This window comes from Periplaneta americana, chromosome 2 (assembly GCF_040183065.1).
Source record: "Periplaneta americana isolate PAMFEO1 chromosome 2, P.americana_PAMFEO1_priV1, whole genome shotgun sequence".
NCBI lineage: Eukaryota > Metazoa > Arthropoda > Insecta > Blattodea > Blattidae > Periplaneta > Periplaneta americana.
Window position 1 is genome coordinate 96,510,767 of NC_091118.1, and position 19,033 is coordinate 96,529,799.

Consider the following 19,033-nt stretch of genomic DNA (forward strand, 5'->3'; position numbering starts at 1 on the left):
GACGCTCGCAACTGCAGAGGTTATATCAGCGTCGCCGGTGTGCCGGAATTTTGTCCCGCAGGAGTTCTTTTACATCCCAGGAAACCTACTGACATGAGCCTGTCGCATTTAAACACACTTAAATACCATCGGCCTGGGCCGGGATCGAACTCGCACCTCGAGCATAGAAAGCAGCGCTATACCAAGTACGCTAACGAGGCATATAATATATTATGCCACAAATCGCACTCTTTTTCCTACGTTCGCGCTCTTTTCTATAATGTATTTGCCGGCAAGAAAGTTAACCCTGGTAAGGAACAAATATTCGCTATTTAGTGCTGCCATCTCGAATTGAGTTGTCAACTGAATGGCACGGATAAGATCTTTCCCCTTGCCCTGTGCACTACCGTGAATCTCCAACGAATGGATTACAAAACACTTCTGCGCATGCCCATACAGAGGTGATTGGCAGCTGGCTCGAATGACAAACATAATATTATGTACAGCTATACAGCAGCGCATGAGCGGGCGAACGGCATTGTTTGTTATCTCAGACACGGTTCGGCACGGTAGTTCAAAACGACGTTCTGCTGGAATCACTCCATGGTAAATCCATATTTTAATAATATTTCTGATCTTATAGCGCTCTGAATGTACAATTAAAATAAGATTTAATTGTATTTTATTTAGGCAGTGCCATGGCACGAGGGCACTATCCCTAAAGCCGCCCCTGAGGTACACCGTACTCAACCACACTCAACTGTTGGAAATGCAGTAACAAAACATTAAGAGAAACGCAAAGTTAGTCTAGGAAGCTCGGATCTGGCTGAAAATGGGAAACTACAACCCGAGACAACCGATTTATAGTGCTGCAGATTACAAGATTCGTCATACAACCCCGGTGCAAGACCGAAATCGACTGCAGAATGTGATAGGTGTCAAGTGTGGTGACAGTTCAGAGACGTCTGAGGGAAGTAGCCCTAAAATAATGCAACCTGCAATAGGTCCAGCATTGACCCCAGCCATTTGTAAGTATTATTATTATTATTATTATTATTATTATTATTATTATTATTATTGATCATTGGAAGGTTCATACAGTAAGTTGTAAGTTCTACTACAAGGAACCCGAAGGTTCACTGCCACCCTCACATAAGTCCGCCATCACTCCCTATCCTGAACAAGATTAATCCAGTCTCTGCCAGCATATTCCACCTCCCTCAAATCCATTTTAATATTATCCTCCCACCTATGTCTCGGCCTCCCCAATGGTCTTTTTCCCTCCAGCCTCCCAACTAACACTCTATATGCATTTCTGGATTCATCCATACTTGCTACATGCTCTGACCATCTCAAACGTCTAGATTTAATGTTCCTAACTATGTCAGATGAAGAATACATGCGTGCAGTTCGTAACCCGTTCAATTCCAAACTGTCATGGCGGATAGCTGCTAGACACGTGTTATTACGCTCCGACTTAGGTGATTATTAGCAGCGGTTTTAGAGTGCATTACTATTTGAAAGTGTTTAAAAGTGTCGTGGTATATAATTTTGTGTTATTTCGCATTCGATTTCTACGACAAAATGGGTGGAAATAGCAATAATAAGAAGTCATCTCCCAGCGAGTTCTCCGAAGAAGCTGTCCGACGCGTCATGGTGGAAGCGTTGAAAGATCCCGGCATGCTGCAGGTACTGACGCAGGCCATCAGGACCGCTATTGTGGAGGACTTGAAACAAACTATTGCTGAAAACAGTGCTGTGATAGAAAGTCTGAAAACAGCTCTAGAGGAGAAGGACAGGCACATTAGGCAGCTCCAGATGAAGGTGGACGATCTGGAGCAATATCAGAGGCGACAGTGTTTACGGATTTTCGGTGTGAGTGAAAGTGAGTCTGAGAAGACGGACACTATCGCCATTGACGTGGCTTCTAAAATAGGAGTACAATTAACTGAAAGTGATATCGACAGAAGTCACCGAGTGGGGCGAAGAAACAGTGATAGGCCTCGGCCTATCATTGTCAAATTCGTCAGCTATAGAAAGAGAGCTGAGGTATTCAGAAACAAAAAACTGTTAAAGGGTAGTCTTGTTACCGTCCGTGAAGATCTAACTAAAGCCAGGCATAATCTGTTAAAAGAATGCATAACTAAATACAGCTTGAAAAACGTGTGGACACAAGACGGAGACATTATTGTCAAAGTAGGCGAGCACAAACACAGAATTAAATGCCCAGAAGACATGATCTGAACGAGTCGGCTGCGTAAAACTAGTAAGGCAACTAATTTTAATATACTGCAATATTCAATCTATATTAAATTTTACTCTATCAGTAACTTTACGTAATAATTAATTCTTTTTCATTCTTATTTTTATCATTTAGTACTGTAAGTCACTTTAACTTTTACCATACAATAACGTTATTTATTAATTAATTACTTTTCTTCTTCACATTCTTTATCATTTAGTACTGTAATTTTAAGTTATTATTGCTAGAAAATAATTTAAAATCTTGAATTGCATATAAGTTGGTACAACTGAGAACAAAAAGCAGCATGTTCACCCGACAGTCCCTGAGGTCAGTGTACAGAGACCGGTCCCCTCTATTAACACGAACAATAGCAATCCTACCTGCCCACTGCCCTGTACCGCAGACATACTCAAGGCTGCGCTTTCTTTATCTCCTTTGTCACTTAATGTTGTTCACGTGAATGCTCAAAGTCTGTTGTGTCATTTTGACGAATTTTCTTCTATCTTCTCACCTTTAGACATTCACGTTATTCTTATCTCCGAATCTTGGTTACATCCTAATCTTCCTTCCACTCTCGTAAACCTTCCTGGCTATACGCTTTGCCGTAATGACAGAGAGGGCAAGAGAGGCGGAGGGGTGGCTGGTTATATTAGATTCGATTTGCGACCTAAAATTATTCATCACTCTCCAAGCCAGTACTCTGCCAAACCCGAGTTCATGTTCATTGAAATTTGCACCTTATTTACAAAATGTCTAGTGTGTGTCGTATATAAACCCCCACATATATATGACGTAGATGATTTCGAAACCGCCTTACTAAACGTAACGCCGCAATATGAGAACGTTATAATCATGGGTGACTTCAATTCAAACTTACTTGACTTACATTCTAGTACGACTAAAAGACTTAAATCATTCTTTCAGTGCCTTGATATGGTAATCCTACCCCTAGCTCCCACACATCATACGGAAGGTACAAACACATTACTGGACTTGATAATTACTAACAATGCCGACAAAATACTGACGCATGGACAGTTGCCTGCACCAGGACTATCAGGGCATGATATCATTTATCTATCGTTTAATCTGCAGTGTCCTAAATCGACTCCTAGAGTAATTACTTACAGGGATATCAAAAGAATAGATGATATTGCACTGAAAGAAGACGCTGCGCAACTTCCATGGCACATGATCTGGACATTACGAACTGTAGACGAGAAAGTAGACTTATTCAATACGTTAATACTTCAACTTTATGACAAACACGCACCATTAAAGACCAAACGTACCAGAAAGACCCCAGCCCCTTGGATGACGACTGAAATACGTAGCCTGATGTCCGAACGCGACTTAGCTTATAGGAAATACACCCGCAATAAAAACGACGAATATTTTAACTTATATAAACACCTAAGAAACAGAACGACTCAACTAATAAGAAACGCTAAACTCAAATACTCCTACAAACTTATAGAGCCCAACACAACCCCTTCCGAGTTATGGAAAAATCTGAAGGTCATTGGACTTGGAAGGGCTAGTGAACAAGCAGACATACCCATCCCACTTGACCGATTGAACGAACACTTTGTAAAGGACCCGACCTTAAACAACACAACGAAACAAGACACAGTTTTGCCTGACTCAGCTCCCCCAACTCGAGACAAATTCTATTTTACTGACGTCACTCCTATTGACGTAATGAAAGCCATCCGACGCATCAAGACGAAAGCTCAAGGGCCAGACAACATTAGCATATTACTCATACAGAAAATACAAGACATAGTAATACCTACAATTGCACACATATTCAATAGTTCCTTAATCACTTCAACTTTCCCTAAAATATGGAAGCAAGCTTTCGTTCTTCCTCTTCCAAAAGTCAAAGTTCCCACCGACCCGAACGACTATAGACCAATCAGTATCCTGCCAGCCATATCAAAAGCACTGGAAAGAATCGTACACAGACAAATTACTAACTACATGAACGAACACAAACTATTCGACAAGTATCAGTCAGGTTTCAGAGCTGGACACAACACAAGCACTGCTCTACTTAAAGTGACAGAAGACATTCGTGAAGCAATCGACTCTAATAAAGTAACAATACTAACACTTCTTGACCTTAGCAAAGCTTTCAACTCTGTAAATTTCGACCTGCTCACCCATAAATTGAGAAATCTGCATTTGTCAGAGACTGCTGTGAGTTGGTTCGAATCCTACTTACGGGAAAGACAACAATGTGTTGTATCCGGGAATCGAAGCTCTTCCTGGTTTAACATAACATCAGGTATACCACAGGGTTCGGTACTCGGACCATTGTTGTTCACGATATATGTCAGTGATATTACATCTCATGTAAGGCATTGTAACTATCACTTGTATGCTGACGACCTTCAATGCTACATCTCTTCCCGCTTAGATCGAATAAATGACGCTATAGATAAATTGAACAAAGACATTGACTCGATTGTGACATGGACAAAGAAATTCCATCTTAATATCAATCCTGGAAAGACACAAGCAATCATATTAGGACACAAACGGCAAACCGACGCTGTAAAGCACCTCGACATTTCCCCCGTTAAAGTAAGTACAGTGCATATCCCTTTCAGTTCTTCGGTAAAAAATCTTGGCATTCACATGGATAATAATCTCAACTGGGACATGCAAATCACAGAAACCTGCAGAAAAGTATATTCTATTATTCATGTGCTAAAAAGGATAAATGTTCATCTTCCCTCTTGCTTAAAAAAGTCCCTTGTGCAGACCCTTGTATTTCCCCATTTTGACTATGCTGACATTTTACTGACTGACCTTTCCAGCGACAACAAAATGAAACTTCAACGTGCTCATAATTTGTGTGTACGTTTTGTAAGCAATGTTCGTAAATATGATCATATTACCCCATCCCTGGAAGCAATAGGTTGGCTTAAACTAGATAAGAAAAGAAATTTACATTCACTTCTCTTTCTCTTCGAAATCTTGAACTCTTCTATTCCTTCGTACCTGTCGTCTCGCTTCACTTACCTTTCTTCCCACCACAATCTGAACACACGCTCTCGCCATGAAACAATACTAACAATACCATCCCATCGCACCTCCTCATACTCATCCTCTTTCACAATAGCCCTGCCAAGACTCTGGAATTCGTTACCTGCTAGCATCAGGGACTGTCGAAATAAAATTCAATTCAAACGCAAACTTACTAGGCACTTGTTCAGTAATTGAGACTCGTTCAGACATGGTTTCTTGTAAATAGTTCTTTTAATCTACCACAAAATATCTCAATATCCGGTAATTTCATCACTATAGAATTTTGTTATTGTAGGTTTAATTTGTAATTTAGTAAATACAAAAATATTCTTTGTTCTTAACTTCTATGATAAAATGTCTAGCTTTCATTAATCAGGTATTCTTGTCGTACTTTAATTTTTATTGTAATTGTCATTGTAAATTTAATATTAATTGTAATCTTATTGTTCATGTTATAGTTGTAATCCCCTGGTAGAGGGGCAGAGAAGGCCTGATGGCCTTATCTCTACCAGGTTAAATAAATAAATCTAATCTAATCTAATCTTGTTTTTCTGGACTTTCCTAATGACATATTCTAAACCAAGAACGGGAAACAGCTTCTCACAGAGAGCTTAACTTCTCCAGCTACAGTTGCTATTGTACTGTACGTAGATACTCATGCTGACAACTCTGTTTACAATACGAGTTTCCCCTCCGTAATCTAAACTCTAGAGAAAAGTTAAAAAGTAAAGGTAATAGTGCATCTCCTTGCTTTAATCCGCAGCAAGTTGAAAAAGCGTCTGACAGAAACTGGCCTATACGGACTCTGCTATATGTTTCACTGAGACACATTTTAATTAATCGAACTAGCTTCCTGGGAATACCAAACTAAATAAGAATATTATATAAAACTTCTCTCTTAACCGAGTCATATGCCTTTTTGAAATCTATGAAATTGATGTACTGTGCCCTTATAGGCCTACTCTTATTTTTCTCCAACATCTGTCGAATAAAAAAAAATCTTATCAATAGTCGATTTATTATGCCTAAAACCATATTGTTGATCCCCAATAATTTCATCTACATGCGGAGTTAAATTTCTCAAAAGAATATTGGAGAAAAATTTTATATGACGTCAATAAAAGTGATATTCTTCGAAAGTTACTACAGTTAGTCTCTTCCCCCTTCTTAAAGATAGGCACAATTATGGACTCTTTCCATTATTATGGTATAATTTTCTTTTCCCAAATAGCAAGTTCAAGCACATAAATTTCATTAGATAATGCTTTTCCACCCTCTTGTATTAATTCTGCTGGAATTTGATCGATACCTGGAGACTTGTACTTTTTCAGCTTTTGTATAGCAATTTCGACTTCATAAATAATAATGGTAATAATTAAAAAAATTGTTCTATGAAAATTTAAACATCTTGTGTTAAACAGAAACAATTAAATTGTTCTATTTTTTTAATTGAATAACTTCGGGTAAAATAGAGTTTTAAACTTTGGATAATAAAAGCAACTGATACCAAATTTCACATTACTATGTTCTACATTCTATTAAGGTCTCCCTCATCATTAAAAATGTGAGAAAAATGGGGGCCCTCCCAATCATAAAAAATGCGGAGATAAACTGTTTTAGACGTGTGCTAATACAATAATATTCTATATAGAGCTGAGTCCCATCTGAAGAAGAAATAGAGAGAATTGTACACCCTTCGGTGGGTTAGTGCAGGGCAGGTCGTTGAGGTTGGAAATTCGACACCCACATGCTGGCGGAAAGCGCACTTGAGATCTTCTTTCTGTCGGTTCGCGTTAAGTGTGAGGAGGCCTCAATGCACAGTATGCCGCGCCTTAGCCTCGCAGCACTGGCAGGGACCCCACGTTTGACAAGGAAAGGCATTTAAAAGTAATTTCCAGTGTTCATAATTATTTCTAATTTTTGTATATTTCTGAAAAATTTGTAAAAAAATAAAATAAAATTTTGCGCTGTGAGAGTTTAAAAAAACTGCTAAATCCTTACATAAACAATAAAACTTCCATCAAATTTTGCTGGCTAAACTAACATACAAATATACCAAAACTAGCGGGAAAATCACTTTATTCGCGATATTGCATATGGGGACTATGCAGTATCGCTAATATTAGAAGAAGAAGAAGAAGAAGAAGAAGAAGAAGAAGAAGAAGAAGAAGAAGCGCACATTGTTCTCAAAATTTTAAACTGTTATTATTGGTTGTGGTGACGAGCTTTAATGACAAATTAAATACTTAGGTAGAAACCGCTACGTTCGCTACAATTCCCTTTTAGCCATATCCTAGAGATTAACGCAATGCAATCCTATAAACTTATGCCAGTCAATGCATGAAGAGAACACATAACGGAGACGGCAAGGAGATATAACAAACTGATAAGGCAGAAAAATGACGCAGAGAAAGGCTGTAAAGAAAGAGGGGGGAAAGAAGTGTCAAGAAGTTGAAACTCATTTCTTATACATATTTTATGCGCTCCCCAACAATTCAGTTCCTCTGTCACGTTCGGAATGATATGGCAGTTTATCGTTCTTTCCTTGAACTATTACTGTATTTGAAATCGTAGGCAAATTAGACAAACAACTTAACTTATACTAACAAATTCTGAAGACAACTTACAAGTCATAGTATATAAATTAAATGTAAGTCTAATAGCATCACAATTCAACATGAAAATTTCGAACACCAAACGAAAGTATTGGCTTTTAGAGGTACAGCTGACATTAGAGTTCGCATTATCATTGATAACAAACTCAAAGAATGAGTTTCAAAAATTAAATACTATCTTAAGCTATAAGCCTACGTAGGCCTAATATGAGGGTACCCAAGAGAAAACAGCCACATTTCAACGCAATTGCGGGACAATAAGAAAAACTTTACGTAATAAAATAAGGAAATATCCCCAGATAAAATTGTATAAAATTATGGCAGTCCCAACGTTATTATGTGGATCAGAGGCCTGGATTATGAAGAAATTTCATATATGAGTACAGAAAATAGTCTTCAAACATGAAATTTTTAAGAACAGTGTGGGGTATCGATTGTTGTTGTTTAGTTAACTGTCCGAAGACAGGTCTGAACCTCATAAGTGATACCAAGAAGGCACCACCTATGAGGCAACTATGCCAGGAGATAATGGGTTAGGGTGGCCAGTTCTTTCCCCCTTCAACGCATACATCGTCGGCTGGCTACATATTACAGTAGTCAGACTTTAGATGCATACAAACAACTGCTCTTCCTCTGACCATATCGTCAAGTGAGATGTACTGCCTCATAATACATGTACACATCAGCCAGAACCTCAATCAAGTTGCTAGACAGAAAAATAAATGAAAACATTAACAATAATTAGCAACAGAAGAACAATATACAGGTAGAACACAGTGTACACAGCATGTACTACGGATGAGCAACAACTGAGGGCGATTCTACATTGCACACCAAATGACAGGAAACATTTTGTTTTAGGAAGACCGCTGAAAAGATGGACAGACCAGCAAATTATTATTGGTAAAAGCGCTGATCACATATAACAGACTGATCAGCTAAATGCGCTTCCAAGACAATTTTTATCAATTTCACTATGCTGCCATCTAGCGACTGCAAAAAAAAGGATCACGTTATAACTCTGATGCAATTGCAAGAAGTAAAGATGAGGAGGCGAGACCTGGCATGTGAGCTGTGCGAGAGGGGAAAGAATGAACTATCAGAAAGAGTTTGTTTGAATCAGGATAGTTAATATTATTCTGAATCTACCGACACGGAAGTTCATCTCAGACTAAAACCTATGTTCCTTCTCCACACCCATTGGTGATATAGCCACGGCACATGATGAGGTCACAGGACAGTTCTTGCCTCCTCTACTATATAATAGCTTGCAGCAGTATTTCCATCTAGCTGTCGTTACCAAAAAAAAAAAATAATAATAATTTTCGACAGTGGAGATCCGATGTTTGTTCTCTTTTACACTTGTACGTTGCCATTTCATCATATGGGAATGGCCAATCTGATATATACGTGATCAGGGATAAAAGTTTGAAATCGGAATGGATTCAAAAGTAACCAATCCTTGATGATGGTACATAAACTAAATAATGTAATATGTACCCGAATAAGATGAACTTTCGTTTCGTGGATTGCACATGAAATTTATTATTCATAATTCCAAAGATAAAACATTTAACTTAATTTGTACATTATACGGTTTAAGTATATCTAATTAATTCCGTACAAATTCAGGTATGAATCGACTCTTGGAGTAAAAATTTACAATTTTTCCCCTCAATATAATTCAAAATTAACTTACTACTTTCTTATAGTTAAATGAAAGGAATGCAAAAGGAAACAGGAAAGAAAAGAAAATTTTGGGGGCACAAGGAAAAATTTTGTGAAAAAAATTATATATTTTTTCGGCAAGCTTTCTTCGCTTCCAATTGATCTCGATCATTCATTTTTTCACCAAATTGAACCCTAAATAGTGAATAATGTTGTAATCTAGAATGAACTTAATAGCATTTCTCACTTATTTTTTATGGATTTTTTTTCTAACATGTAAAAAAGTTATTTTATTTTATTTATAGGGAGGCAATGCTTTTGCTTTGAACTAAATTAGTTAATTTTAGATTACAACATAGCTCTATGTCTAAGCTTCAATTTGGTGTCTGAATGAAATCATTAGCTCAATTCTAAGCGTAGGCCTACTTTTTACTTGCTCGAGGACTGAAAAATGTTGAAAAAACTGAAATAGAGTAAAAATGAAATAAAAGTTTAAGTTCAAGCTAGGTAACAAATAACTTACTTTTATGCTCCTAAAACCTTCCTGCAACATAGATGAGGCCCTCCCCTTGTGTCTTGAGGTCAATTTTCCTCTTTTTCACAGCACTCCGGTACCGTCTTCGCTGCTGTTGCTCAGAAATATAATGTATATTGATCTTCAGGGTTCGGGTCTCGTGTGCAGCATTCACACCACCCATTGTGTATTTTCCTAGGGTGAAACTCATCTTCCGAAATATGTCCAATTCAACTTCGTTGCCACAATTGAAGCGGCAGATAGCATCCATGACCACAAGTAGGCCTACATACGTTTTTTGGGGCAACTCTCCAAATCAAACCATTGAAAGATTCGTTTGCATTCTGAGTTTTGTCATGCAAACACCTGCTCAGCATACTGGGGTCTGTAAGTCTTTCGTAAATAGATTTAACCCACTTCTTGGCGCAAGCAGCTGCACATGGATATGAAAAAATTAAATTTTGTCCATCAATAGTGGGAAAATCTAAACATGCTATATATGTTTAAAAACTAGAAGAATCAGACTATAATATAAGACAAAAAAAATCATTTTTTGAAGAAAAATTGCCATTCTAGGAGTCGATGCATACCTTAAACAGAATAGTTGTACTTCTATTTCAATAATTTTAATTTATTTTAACGTGAAATATGATGTCATTCAAACGCACTATGTCACTAAAGCGATAAGCGCCACACTGTTTTAATTTCTAGCTGGGAATATATTATACAGTAACTGAATCGTGAATTGCAGAAATCCCACAAGTCTCAATTAATGTCTCAAATTTAGTATTTATGTGGTTGTAATATTCACACATAGGCCTCTCAAGTGGTGCAGAAATTCCACACACATCCGGTGTTCAGTGAACACTGAGGGACATAATAGCCTGTTGTCGAGCGGGAGAAAATGTTTCAAGATCAGTAGCACGGTTTATAAAAGACCATAGTTTTAATTCCTTCCCAGCATAGACATGTATATATAAATAGAAAAGTGAAGCGAATAGCTCAACATATGATCGGAAACTTACGGCTCAGAGCATGTGCAGTGTGGTATTCTTTGACTTAGGCCTACAATTAGAAAGAACTCGAGTCGTTTAACTATTATGTCCCTCATTGTACGTTTTATTGCGGCAATAAGCAGCAGAGAATTAGAGGAAATTGCAGGAACACCACAATTCCAAGGCATGTGGGCATTTTTAGAAACTAAAACTCGAGTCGCTCAACTATTATGTAGGCCTACCTGACTGTACGTTTCACTGCGGCAGTAACAGTGAATTACAGGAAATCGCAGGAACACCACAAGTCCAAGGCATGTGGACTTTTTTAGAAACTAAAACTCCAGTCGCTCAACTATTATGTACCTCATTGTACGTTTCACTGCGGCAGTAACAGTGAATTACAGGAACGCCACAAGTCCAAGGCATGTGGACAATTTTAGAAACTAAAATTCGTGTCGCTCAACTATTGCATGCTTCTTTTACATTTCACTGCGGCAATAAGTAACAGTGAATTATAGGAAATTGCAGGAATATCTCAAGTCCAAGGCATGTGGACATTTTTAGAAACTTAAAAAAAAAAAAATCGGTTTGATTTTCTTTGTTTTTTAATGTTTAAAAACATCTGAAGAATTATATACGATATTCACATATTTTTTCATGTTTATATGTTTGAGTACTTTTTTCAGTTTCTTGACCTAAATATATATATTTAAAATTTTTATAAGATAAAAAACTAGTCCCTCTCCGTTTTTTACCTATTTTTAAAAGTAAAATGATTGTTTCTACTCGTGAATTGCAGAAATCCCACATGTCCAGGCAATTCCGTTTTTTTTTTCTAGAAAGTACTAAGAAAAACAATTTATTGAAGTTCATGTATGTCAAACACTGGAATTTATTACTCTTCTTTCATAAAAAAAATATTCACTTCAAAATACCAAACGCTTTTGAAAATAATCAGATTTTTTTTTGTCTCCTGAAAAAAACTTATTCAAATGGACATGTGGAGTTTCTGCAATTCACGATTCAATTAATGTAAAAGCTGAATGAAATATTCAACTAAATTCTAATTTAATAAACGATAATAATAATATATTAATATTATAATAATATTAATATAATAATATACTATTAATATAATAATATAATATATTAATATTATAATAATATTAATATAATAATATAATATTAATATAATAATATAATATTAATATAATAATATAATATATTAATATTATAATATAATATATTAATATTATAATAATATTAATATAATAATAATAATTATTATTATTATATGTACAGTAACGAGGATGATTAATAAATACGAGGAGCATAAAAAACAGAAATAGTTAATTCAGCACAGTCTAATTTCACTTTAAAGAAGCTTCTTAACTGTGGTATTAATTTTCAAATGATTTCAATTCTCTGTAACGACATTATTATTCATTACAATAAAATTTCGAACAATTTTATTCATTGGTATCATATTATGTGTACATCGTTCCGACATCAATTCCATTGTTATCTCGAGACTAGGCCATATGGATTGAGAAAGCAATTGAGGAGCGTTTTTTCAAAAGTTGTTAAACGCCAACATTTTCAAAATTGAGTCTGGTGGTTTTATGTCAACATTTATGTTACGGGTATTCCTGTAAAATCAATTTTAGCCAAGGTCGACAAACGCTGTTGTTATGTCATTGAAAACTGGGATATTTTGCAAAATTCAATATTCGCCTCTTCATTAGTTAAAGCAGAAGTTGATAAACGCCAACCACATTAAAAAGGACAGAATACTTTTGTAAAATTCATACTTGGATTTAAAAAAAAAATTATTGTATGCAACAGACCACAATTTGATAGCAATCTATATTTATAACAACAATGCATATGTAGGCCCAAAAGATAAATAACTCAATTTATTTAAATCTATTTAAATTTGTTTGGATCCAACAATATGAAACAGAATATTAATATTTATGTGTCAGGCGTGTAGAAATATCTTGGCTCACGATACGATTCCTTTTGAAGTCAGCTTCTGTCTTGCTCTGCTGTATTAATTTTATTATCGCTGATTGTCAGGTCATTCTGAACAGCTGTCTCTCCGCTTCTAAACGATTATAGTGAAAGCATAGTATTGTAAACTATCATAATATTGACTCTGTTTCTAGTGATTCTGAAATTGTACAACTGTTGTCGAAAGTGTAGGCGGTAGGAAGTCTAGAGCAAAGTAACTGTACCTAGAAAGACTACAAAGAAAAGCAACAGCCCTTATATTGTATGTTCATATGGGCTTCCGGGTATACCCATCAGTTGAAAAGCTTTGGGGAAAAAGGAATGCAGAGTAACTGAGTCTTCCGTAGAATAGAAAAAATCTACCGAAAAAAAGGAAAAAGTCTGTATCCTGCAGAGTAGGCCTACTATGAAATTCTGGGCCAACATGATACTGTCAAAATATTGAATAAAGACTGGGAAGTAAAGGATATAAAATCCAATATACAAAAAAATGTATTTAAGCCTAAGTTGCCTTTCAAAATTACAGCCCAACGAGCGATGCCATACAGAAAATCAAACAAGAGAGTACGCTTGTCAGTGGCGGACACCTACACTGGAGATCCCATTGAAGTTGAAGTATTGAAAAAAGACCTGTAGCCGGGAAATAAGGAATGCAGCTACTTTGCCTAAGAAGAATATGGTCAGTCAGAAGAAGAAGGAGGTCGTCCTCAACCTGATAAAGTATTTTAGAATACCAGAATCTGCTAAAGATTTCTATAAAGACAATACTGGGATTTCATGTTAAATTTTATTGAATGTTCCTAATATTTTGTGCACAAATTTAATTTTAAGTATGGGTATTTCAGACTGGAAATAATACATTTCAGGTTATTTCGGCAAATTTGGACTTATACTTTTTCCATATTAGTGATTCAATATTATTATCATTAATGAATGAATAAAGTTTTTGTTTTCCACAAAAAAAAAAAACTGTAATATTATTGTATTTTGCATTTTGTTATTTGTTGAAAATAAAATGTAACAATCGCAAGTTAATACAATATAAATGCATTTAAAATATGATAAAATCACATATAAACAAAAGGTAAAATATCAGAAAAATTAACTAAATATGTGTTATGTTTCCATCTCTTGTCGTTTAGCCACTGTTGAAAAAACTGTGAACTTTACATGTTTTCTTCATTTTATAATCTAAATCTGAAAACATTAATTACATAATACAATTACTGCTTTATTAAACAATATGATAAAAAAAATTGAAATGTTTGTGGTAACTACTTTTTAATCATTAAAAAAAACGTTTCCTGAAAATTTCACTTTTAAGCGTTTAGGGACTTTTGAAAAAACGCTCGTCAATTACGAAGTAATTAACGAGAAGACTATGCCTTGTTATATACAGTATTGCGGGGACTATAAAGACTGAAATGGAAAGGAATATCAATATTATATTTCAAATCCAAAATATCCTTACAATCCCAACTGTGCTCAAATACCAATCACGAACACAAACGTTTCACCAGATTATAGGGATTCTTATGAAACTTGGCATTAAAAAGTGGTTGACTCAAGAATAAATGTGTTTAAGAAGGGACTAATCCTGTTAACAATGACGTGGTCTTCACTGTCGGTAGTGACTATAACCTACTGTGGTGTTCTTTATATAACTTTATTCGGCATGCCCCCAATACATGACTCGTAATACTACACACTATTTTGCACATTTCAACATTCCATTCACGTTGCATAACACAATTAATACGAATTTCACACAAACTAAATGTACATTATGATACTAAGGTGTTTTAGTCCTGTTTCATCCTATTTTAATAGTAATAAAATTGTGAATTTAAATTTGTGGCTAAGCCTATATATTTACACTTTGATGAATATTTACAATTTCGTAAAGAATTAATGTCTTACTGTTATAAATGTTTTCACTAGATGTTCTTGAGAGACAAACCAATTTCCACTCTTCATCTTAATTGCTTCGATCATTTCAACCGTCTGTTGTTTTAATTTTACACAAGTGAAGTGTTCTGCTGTTTGAGCTTTTGGACGGCGCGAATAAGTAGGGTCTTCCATTATGCCAAATCTGGGCAGATACGGTTTTGTTTTTCTATGCTATGTTATTATGACTGTTAAATCAGCAGTCATGGTAATATATCGTTGCATTTGCCATTTGACTGACAGAAAGAAGTTTCTGCATGCTGCAACGAAATTTTCCGAAGGTTAAAGGCGAAATATTCGCACCCGTGGCGAATGTTTTGCTTCGCAAAGCTGCCACTGTCTCAGTGTACATTGCGGTATATGAGTGTGCCCACACCGACGCGAAAGTATCGCCGGACGTCTGCGAATCCGCAGCGTTGAAATTTAGATTCGCCGCCTGCGCGGTTTTTTTTCGCTGTCGCCGCGAATTTTATGATGGCGTTCTGTGAGAAATTGTAAGGAAACATCCAGCTTTATAAGATTTATTTTAGAGGATTACAAGTAAGTAAGGAAAAAGGGCAACATTGCTTAGCACAGAAATGTATTTCTAGAGAACTTACCTATATGAACTTTGTGTCATTTAACATTTTACTTCGCCATATTAGGAATAACACGAATTCCTTGCGAATTTTGCTGGTTATAGAAGTCCACACACCACGCGAGGTTCAGGAAGATGGATTTAACAAATGGCGGACAGACTGAACTAACACAAAAGAACAGGATGCAGAAACTTCTGTCAGTCAAATGGCAAATGCAACGATATATTACATAACTGCTGATTTAACAGTCATAATAATATAGCATAGAAAAACAAAACCGTACCTGCCCAGATTTGGCATAATGGATGACCCTACTTATTCGTGCAGTCCAAAAGCTGAGTACTATCCATGAATAAATTTTACTCACTTCGCACGATTTCACTTTACTCGAGAGCCCTGATTACTTTGAATGTCCATTGTAATATTCTTCTTTCTGAATTTCATGTTCAAATTTACAGAGATAATGTGCTTCAGCAATACAGTAAATACTGCATAAATTGATGTTTGAATCTTAATTCATGCAATATATCACGTTCAAATTTCTTATCCACATAAAAGAAACATGAAAGTAATCATAAAATACTCTCTTAAGATTTTAGTGGTGATTGAAAAATGTATGAGTAAATTTTACTCGTGATTAGTATGCACGAGTGTAGAATATCGTTAGTTTTCTAGAGTTAATAAGAGAACGCGAAGAAGAGGAAGAAGCAGAAGACAAAGCTGTTGTACAAATTTTCATCTAGTCTTCCGTTTCCTCTTGACTTTCTGATTCTGCTATTGCTCCTAATTATCATGTCTTAATCAGATCTCTGGGTATTTTCTGTAGTTAGAATGGAACTTTAAACGAGTAATTATAATAAAATATAGCCTTCTTCTATAATCTATAACGTCGGCCACGGCTTGTAACCGCACACATTCACACACGAATTTTGTAATATCTCTGTTGCTTCTTTCACGTTTGAAAATTCCAGGACATTATGTGAATCACTTCAGATAAATTGACTTGTACGTAGTTACTGAATACTATGAACAAAGTCTATTAAATAGGTTAGGAAAAATCGCTGTACACAGACGGACAGAAGGCATGCTCGAAGCCAAATTTTCGAAATCAGTTGTATAATGCTGGAAGTGTATAGCTATTTCCGCGAAAATCTCGAAATATATTAATTGCTGTATCGTAATGCTTTGCCTTACACTTAGTGTAATGAGAAATAGAAGGAGATTATAGGCGAAAGAAAAATTAATTCGATAACTTATTTCAGGACGTTTTTAACTAAATTAATGTTATTCAGCGTTTATGATAGTCGGACTAAGAATTATGAACGGAGAAGTTTTAAAAAGGAGCAGTTCTGGTATATATCAAGCTTCTATTCTGGCATGTGCCTGAAGGATACAAGAAAAACAAAGATAAATCTCAAACGCCTGGCCGAACAAACTATAGGAGACTAAGCCGTTTGATGAAAAAAGGAAAAGAAAACGAAAATAAAATTGAAAATTAGGAGAAAAGAATACAAATAAAATACAGTAGCCTTAAGAAAGAAGAATGAAACAAGATAAAGAACGAGGAAAGAGATATGGGAAGACGAAAAGAGGTAAGGGATCGAGGAAGAAGATATGACAAAGCAATGAAACAAGAATAGGAAAGAAAGCGAGTGAAAGAAAAGAAAAAAGGAAGGAATAAGGCAAGAATGAAGCGAATGAAGAAGAAATAGTTATGGAAGAAAGAAGAAAAGAAATAAAAATAAATGAAGCAAGAAAAAAAAGAAAATTAGGGAAAATAAATAATACACGTACAACAAAGACCGAACGAAAGAGAAAAATTAAGAAAAGCAGAAATGAAGAACAATAGGAAAACGAGAAGGCAGGATCGTAAGAAAGGAATGAGGCAGGAAAAATGCAGAAGATTACTTCTCAATAGAGTGTAGTCGTACAAGAACAGGTTTGAGCTTGGAATGCTGCTCCTTCCCACACAGGTATGTGATAGATTCACCAGCGAGCGCCAGCCAGAGATCTGCCGGGCAGCAATAAGCCCTGTTATATGAACGACAGTATCCACACAAAAGGTCACCGTGGATTATTCCTAATCCTCTACGATTATATGTTTGCGGGTGCGTATAAGATAACAGTGCAGAACAAAATAAACAAACCATAGTCTAAACGCTTGCACATCGTCGTTGTTCCTGCAATAACTCGTATGTGCAAAATATAAAATTGTTCATTAGGAAGAAAAACACATTTATTCATCCTATGGCAGCCATACATGAATTCTTACAATTTCGAAACAAAGAAATAAAATTACATATAGGAGAATTTATTATTTGCTGTATCACTATTTAAGTTATTTAATAGAGCAAAAATCTGAAAATCGATAAATATGTCACATTGGAGTTATTGCAGGAACAACGATAACATACGAAAATTGTTCCAGGATTCAATTTCACCCGGTTCATGGGATATAGAAGGAATTAAATACAGAAACGGGGAAAGCTGCTAACTGTCCAAAAAAATAAAAATAAAAATAAATAAATAAAAATAATTTCCACTTCAAGAACTGGGTTCTTTGAATTGTTTCGTCTCCACTCTTGTAGAATTTAAAACCTACAGTAGACATTCACATAAGAATGGCATTCAATTTGTTTTGGAGATGATGAAACTAGAACTGGGAGGCAAATATCTGGTCCTAGATTATCATCATACGCCGTCTTGATTTCAATCAGATGTTGTAGAGAATATAGAACTCAAGCCTTCTACATAGAAATTAAACTTGGGGCAACGGAGGTACTTAAACGTAATTTCTACAGTTCAAAGGCGTCGATAAACATAACACTTTTTTTAAGCTGTAAGTAGTAAATAGCAAATAAGCAATCTAGTACTCAGCGCGAGAGTGGAATTAAAGCGGACCACCAAAAGACTACGCTGATCTGTATGTATGTTAGTGTTTCTGAATCAGAATTTCATGAATGGTCGCAAAACAATGAAGTGTGTCACAATTTTTCACAGTTCAAAATTTTGTTTCTAATATTTTTCACAATATAGTAAATCATTATTATTTTCCTCCGTTTGGCGTTTGTTGAAAGCAATTATTTGAAAGGCATGACAGTTTATAATTTCAACTTTATTACTTAAAATGTGAAAGAATATTCTTCCTTCTATATTGAGTAAAACCTAGTTTTACTATTTCCGCCTTTTGATAGCTTAAAATGAACTTCGGGTAAGACATCCGTTATTTATTCTTGAGGATTCGTATCTGTCTCCACCCAACATCATCTATAAACAGAAAGTTGGAGTCCAAGTATTTTGAAAAAATTATGCAATGTTCTTAGAAACACGTCTCTTCTAAAAGTATTGTATTCAATTTGTAAGCAAACTATAATATATTAGTATATATCCCAACTATTTGTTATAAATTTTTAAAACTCACCTGTAAAAAATAATGTTGTGTT

General features: G+C 35.5%; 1 protein-coding gene across 6 annotated transcripts in view; it reads right to left on the reverse strand.

Moving 5' to 3' along the window:
• The window catches only part of sfl (N-deacetylase and N-sulfotransferase sfl), a 953,010-nt gene that overhangs the window by 268,491 nt on the left and 665,486 nt on the right, over positions 1 to 19,033 (reverse strand). The gene's annotated exons all lie outside the window — the stretch shown is intronic.